The 7,249-nt window shown below is 38.5% G+C and overlaps 1 long non-coding RNA gene across 1 annotated transcript; it reads left to right on the forward strand.

Annotated features, from left to right (window-relative positions):
• The first annotated feature begins 347 nt into the window (after positions 1-347).
• LOC111768214 (uncharacterized) lies at positions 348-6,925 on the forward strand. The gene is made up of 3 exons (XR_002800392.2): positions 348-505; positions 2,337-2,416; positions 6,451-6,925. It is a non-coding gene; the product is annotated as an uncharacterized lncRNA (long non-coding RNA).
• Positions 6,926-7,249: the final 324 nt, after the last annotated feature.

Raw genomic sequence — 7,249 nt, forward strand, 5'->3', positions numbered from 1 at the left:
TGAGAAGTTTGGTGTGTTAAATAAACATTCCAGATGACTGGCACTTCTACAATGCTGTGTATGTCTTATAGAAGATAGCTACCCCTTTAATAGATTAAGAAAATTGTAAGCAGGGGAGTATAGAAAGTAGGTAGAAAAGAGTAGCTTTTTATAAGTTCAATACATGATGGATTGTCCACTAATTCTCTTCAAGTTGACTCCTTTAATACTTGTTATTGGTAGATACTAAAGCCACTCAATTCCCCTTTGGAACATCAAAAATTGGCCAAAGAAGAGAAGTCTGTCACTCAAAAGCCCGTGATAAGACTCTAAATCCATCTCTTTATCTCTCCCTCCCTCCTTCCTAGATAACTCTGAATCAACATGTCATAATTTCAGCTGAAACTCCTGCTTTGGCTGGTGGTCTCCTCGTGTGCCATCATCAGACATCATTTTGCCCCCCTCGCTGTCTGTATCATTTCAATTAAAATGGCCACTATGTGATATAGCAGAGCCTACGCGCAAGGTAATCCTATATTTAAATATCACTGGCCCTGAATTTCCTTTTATAATTCCTGTGCTACAGGGACTCTGATCACCAGAGCAAAGCGTGGCAGCTACCATAAATAATACCTGCTCAGCATATCTATCTATTTATTTCTAATTCTTTATTATGGGAATTTTTCAACATGTGCAAAAGTAGAAAGAATGATATAATGAATCTCATACACCTGTCAATCAGCTTCAACAATCATCAATATGTAACCAACCCTGTTTCTATTTATGTTTTGAATTTCTTGTTTTGGTCTCCTATCTTTTGACGTTTTCCTTTTAAATATGTACTACTAGTTGATATCATAGTCACATCTACTTTTCTTCTCTTATGCTCAATTAATGAGTAAATTGCTTATTGAGAGCTTACAGTTTGATATATGTATTTTTTTCCCCTGAGGATTTGTGAAGCAGAATGTTCTTCTGCAAGTTTCTGCATAAACTCCTTTCTAATCATCATTCTCTCATTCATTCACTCTGTCACTCATTTATTTGCTGATTCAGTATTAAAGATCCCCTTGTACACTGAACGTTCAAAGACAAAAACCACTGTCTCAAAGTAGTTCCCAAGTTAAAGGGGAGACAAATGTTTAATGAGGTATTTTTTGCAGACGAGATAAGAGATATTTGGCTGCAAAGCCAAGATTATGATCCCCTTCTCTTGGCTGTGCCTTACGAGGAACAGTGTCATTATTTGGCTTTCCTATTTATAATAAGGGCTTGATGCAGTTCAAATCTATGTCTTTATCGTGTTAACAATAATAGAATTAACAAATACACTGCAAGTCTTTAACTCTGAGATTTTTGCTGATAAAAACTCCCATGCCACAGTACTAAGCACAAGGTTATAAACATAGTTAGCATTCATAAAGCATTTTTAAGTGACCCACATATTGAATGAATACATTTATAGAGTAGAATAGTGAAATGTTTTTAAAGTGTTTATATTTCCTTTTGAAGTAAATTTCAAGTAGTAGAATTGTATTTAGATATGATCTCTCCAGTAGAGGGATTCTTAGTCTCAACAGTGGGAACTCAGAAAACTGATATTAACCATCTATTCAAATCCTATCTTTTTCTACCTGAAAATTAAAAGAAAGAAAGAAGGTCCAATGACAATAGTTTGCTTCTTATAGTTCATATAAGATAGAACTAGAACCTATTTATATGATTTCTTGACTAGTGTTCTTTCTTTATACCACACTGGAAAAACTCATAATTTGATCTGGTTATAAATGCTAAAACAAAATGACTATAATAACTGAATAAAAACTGTATACTTTCATAAAGGCTTTCTGCAGTTGGGCTCCAATTATACTATGGCATTCTGAAAACATGATCTAAATAATTATTCCATATGAAAGAATCTAAAATGTTCTTACCTTGATGTTCCATATACCACTAGTTCTGTTTTTGAGCAGGGATTGGCTCAATTATTATTAATTCCTAAAAATATATGCGTTTGTTGAAATATTGTCATCTTGTCCTTAGCTGCAGCACTGTAGTCATAGTGATTGGCCTAATAAAAAGAAAAAAATAAAAGTAGTTATAACCCCAAGGAAGGTTTAGGTATGGTTAAATAACAAAGGGGCAGATATAATCATAATTTTCTCTCTTGGCAGGATTAACAATGATGGAGCCACGGTCCATTTGCTCCTGAAAGAGTGTTAACGCCAGAGACACGGGCATTGTGCCGCCATCTAATGTTAGCCTTCAAGAAGTTTGAGTAGGCCTTCCTATTTAGGGGTTTGTCTGTGAGTTTGTCCCATAACTAATTTCTTTGCTCCTTGTTTTTGCCCCCCTAGACGGAGATTTGACCACAGAAGAACCACAGACCTCATGAAAAGCCATTTCTCCTTGGAAGTCTCTGTATCAGTGTCAACTTGTGAGTAGCACCCCCAAATAAAGACTGTTTTACATTTTTTAATAATTATCTCCAGGGCCTCAAAACTTTCTGTCCACTGCTCCCTACCTTAATCTCTTGCACAATCCACTTTTACATACAGAAAAACTCAAACCCAGTGATATAACAAATGCCGTCTCAACCAAACTGCCTTCCACATAGTGAGTCATGCCTGGCTTTCTAAGTTCTCGCTCACATTACAGACCTGACTTCAGTGCTGGTCAGTAAGAATCTTTTCCTCAACTCTCATTTGGACCTTCTCCTCAGTTCCCAGTAGACACCCTGCACAATCAAGGCTGCTCTGAGGATACTGCCACACACACACACACACACACACACATGGCCTACACCCCACACAGGAGTTACTTTGTTATTTTTTCTGTTTTACATCTCGGGTTCTTAAATGATATATTTCTTGAGCGCAGAGACCATGTACATTTGTTGTAATACCCCTGAGATCACATATATGTGATAATGTCAATGATAAATACCAAGTGGAACAGCTTCTCTGAGCCAGGCAGATTTATTGAATGCTTTTATATATATCCTTTCATTTAATCTTCACAACAATTCTGGGAGCATCTTCAGTCATCTGTTAGTACTCCTTAAAGATCAGCTGATTGACTTACTGACTGAACTCAAAAAAGACTCTAATGAGACCATCCCCCACCATCATTAACTGAGTGCCTATGGTCTGTTGGATACCTTGTTAAACATTTCATGTACACCACTCCATTTCAAGTTCATGTCAACCTTGTAAGAAATTCTCATCTCCATTTGACATTTGAGGAAACTGAGATACAGACAGCTTAAGAAAAGGATGCACGGTCATGCCAACAGCAAAGTCAAAGCCAGGATCCAAACTCAAGTCTTGCTGACTCCAAAGCCAGTGCTCCTTTACTCACACAATGCTGTTTGTTAAGATCAGAGGGCACTTTCTCTTTTGCCTATCATTAAATAGTTAAACGTCTAATCACTATATCCAACTTCGGCATGCTCTGTATTCACATGTAAATGAGTAATTATTCACTTGGACTTGGACTGAGCTGTGCTCTTGTTTATGATAGCCCCCTATCTAGAATGTCCTTTCTTCTGTCTATTGTCCATCCAAGGCATTCACCTTTGACCTGGCTCTTGACTTGAAAACATTTCTTAATTCTTCCCAACTGCAATGATTTTTTCCTTTGAGACCTCAGTAATAGCCATTACTGTCACTTCCTTACACATATGTGCTTAATGACACACCTCACTATATCACTTAATCATTTTAATATGAATTTATCATACCTTCCCAGAGAGACTTATTAATTCCTGGACAGTGAGTATTGTGCACCATATATTTTTTGTATATTCTCGGTTATGGCAATAAATGGGTCTTCGTTGGAAAACTTTCCATTAAATTCGAAAATTTAGACAAATGTATGAATGGTCAGAGCTGTTTCAGTTCCTAAGAGAAACGAGGCTCATGGTGAAGATTGGGTTGAGTTTGGACAGGAAAAACATGCACATTTAGAGGCTTGTCTGTTGTGTCTGTTGTTTGTGACAGAATCCTGGGTGATTTGAACCTGTCCAAGAGTCATGCATTTGTTAGGGGAAATCTAAGAAAACATAAGAACTTTAAGTGTTTAAAATAAGAAGATTTAGGGGCCAGCCCTGTGGCCAAGTGGTTAAGTTCACGTGCTCCGCTGCAGGCAGCCCAGTGTTTCGTAGGTTCGAATCCTGGGCGTGGATATGGCACCGCTCATCAAGCCGTGCTGAGGCAGCATCCCATATGCCACAACTAGAAGGACCAACAAGTAAGAATATACAACTATGTACCGGGGGCTTTGGGGAGAAAAAGGGAAAAAACATAAAATCTTTAAAAAAAAAGATTTAATACAGGGGCCTCGTTATACAGGTTACATAAGCACAGAGAAAGCAACAGGGAGCAATGAAGCAAGCAGAGATTAGTAACAGCAGGAAAGGGTTACCAGAGCCTGAGGGAGGATGTCAGGTAAAGGAAGGTGGAATCCTGATCAGTCTTCTTGGTGGGAAATGAGCTGGAGCTGTGGAGGAGAAACACTCTCTGCCAGAGATGCTGCAGGAGGGGGAGGGGAGTACAAGAGGCATTTTTCTTCCTTCTCTTCTCCACTGAGAACCTTCCATTGTGGGAACCAAGCCAATAGCAACTCTGCTGGACCTAGGAAATACAGCCTGCAGGGGGCAGCACCTCTGTGAGTGAAATGGAGCAGGAAGAGAGTGAGAATGGGTCTCAGAGCTGCACTTGTGGTGCTTAGCTGAATGCCTATGGATTGAAGTGAAAGGAGTACTTAGGAAACAACCTGATCACATCAAAGGGCTATCAGACTGAAGAGGGGGCCATCAGAAGCTTCTCTTGTAACATACCTCATAATACTCAAGGCTAATTTTTGTATTTTATACATGCTGTTGGAAACTGCTGTCCTAGAATTAGTAATTGTGCTCATGGTACGGTGGGGAACAAGGCATTCATGTGATTTAATGATAGAGAACAGGCCTCTGGCATCATTTTTTGGTATAACAGTAATGATTTCATTTTACTCCTCTAGTTATTTCTGTGAAATCCCTTTCTTGAGTGGCATTTGGAGACTCTCTTTTGACATAAATGGATATCAGGCTTTTGTAGCAAAATCTGACTTTATCTTTGGCTGTGTGAAATGACAGAGCAGGCTGGTCACGCACAAAGTTGTAGATGGGAAACAGCATGGCTGCCATCCCACCTGAGGCCTTTCTTTGTCTAGCAGGGAACTGAGGGCCAGGGAGGTGAAACAATTTGCCTAAAGTCACTGTAAAACCTGTGAGGCCTTTAGGCCACCTACTTTTTGACCATGGGAATGTTTCCTAGCCTCTTGAATTTCAATTTCCTTATTTATGTGAGAATAATAAAGGTACCTACATCACAGAGTTCTCACAAGAATTAACTGAGTTAATCTATATCAGAGGTCGGTAAACTTTTTCTGTAGAGGGCCAGATAGTAAATATTTCAGGCTTTGTGGGCCATGTGGTCTCTGTTGCAACTATTCACTTCTGCCACGATAGAGGAAAAGCAGCCGTATGTAAGCAGTGAGTTCGGCTGTGCTCCAATAAAACTTTATTTACAAAGAGGAATGGCCAGCCCATAGACAGTAGTTTTCTATCCCTTGTTCAATATAATTTGATATAATGCTTGATACAGAGTAAGGGTTTAAAAATTTTACCTAGAATTATTATTATTATCATTATTATTCTTATTTTTAGTCTATGAATAAAAGAAATCAGTCATATATTTAGTTTTTAAAAAATTAAGCTTTCGCTGGTTTCCCTAAGGCTCTATCCTGAGATTTCCTTAGCACCACTTGCAAGGTAACTCCCCCCGTGTCTGAACTGTCCCTCTCCTGGACACTGTGAAGCATTCTGGGGGAGGCAGATAGGAATCTTCCTGGAAATGATGTGCCGTGTAACAGATTTGGAGGCTCTGCAAATTCCTAGGGACAGATCTCAACACTTCAGCTCCTGCTCAAGATCAGAGGTGCTGAATGTGTAAAATGAGACTGTTGTTTTCTCCTCTCATCCAAACAGCACCATAACATGGTGCAGCCAGTGTGGAGAAAGGCCAACCCAGATCTGTCAGCGAGGAGCCAGAGCAGCAGTATAGAAGCCTGTGGGCAGGATCGATGTAGAGATCTCACTCTCCTGAGACCCAAATATGGGACAGATTTTTAAAAAGTGTGGGCAATGGCAAAAATATGTGAGGGTAATGTCTGAATTATCCTTTAGGACAAATGGAATTTTCTGTAGCATCTATTTCATGATACAGCATTTCTGTTGTACAACTATTACAATAAAAAATTAATAGGATATATAAGGAAGAGATGAAAGTCTGGCTCTAGCGAGAAGAATTTAGGTCATGGGGATTCTTGAAAAGCTAAAGTTACAGCAAGCAGTAAACCTATTCTCATTTCAGGCTCTGAACAGGTCTTCTTGGTCCTGTGGTTTGACTTGTTCCTCTGTGTTCTTAGGACAATAGTAATTGCTGATGAGACCCCGAAAATCACAGCCAGCTCCATAATAATGTCCATAAAATGACTACAACATTGAAGACAGCAATGAGTAAATCTGTGACTTTTGTCTGCTGCCACACTTCAACCAAGGACAGTTAAAGAAGAAAATGAGGAAATCCTCTCTCTGGAATTTAGCACCTCAAAACTTTGGGAGGCAATTAATGGACATTAAATCATAAAACAATATTTTTTTGAGAATAAAACTCAAGTCAATTTGTAATGCTGCTTGAAAATTCTTGGAGTAATGGGAAAAGGCTCTGCTTGCTACACAGTTTTAGGAAAGAAAGCATTGCTCATATTGAATGGCTCTTGTCATATAAAACCTAGGCCCTTTTTTGCTCATTCAGAAATGTGCTACCCAAAAGGGAACACTTATGTTGTAGTGTTTATATTGTGTTTAATTTTGACATATTGAATAAAGTTTATAAAAACACATTTAAAAATGTTTGCTTTTAGTCTATTGCTGTCATCTGTTTTAGTATTTTTATGTTATAAAATAGGTTTCTAGAAATAATGCTCAATTTATAGCCTGGATCCTATAGTAGAAGAGTTGGCAAACATTTGTAAAGGGCTGGATAGTAAATTTTTTAGATATTGCAAGTCATACAGTCTCTGTCACAACTACTCAACTCCGCCTTTGAGGAAGACAGTAGCCATAAGCAATACGTAAATGAATGGACATGCACTGTGTTCCAATAAAACTTTATTTATGAAAACAAACTTTGGGCTGAATATGGCCTGTAGGCTGAAGTTTACT

The sequence above is a fragment of the Equus caballus genome, chromosome 15 (genome assembly GCF_041296265.1).
Source record: "Equus caballus isolate H_3958 breed thoroughbred chromosome 15, TB-T2T, whole genome shotgun sequence".
NCBI classification, from domain to species: Eukaryota; Metazoa; Chordata; class Mammalia; order Perissodactyla; family Equidae; genus Equus; species Equus caballus.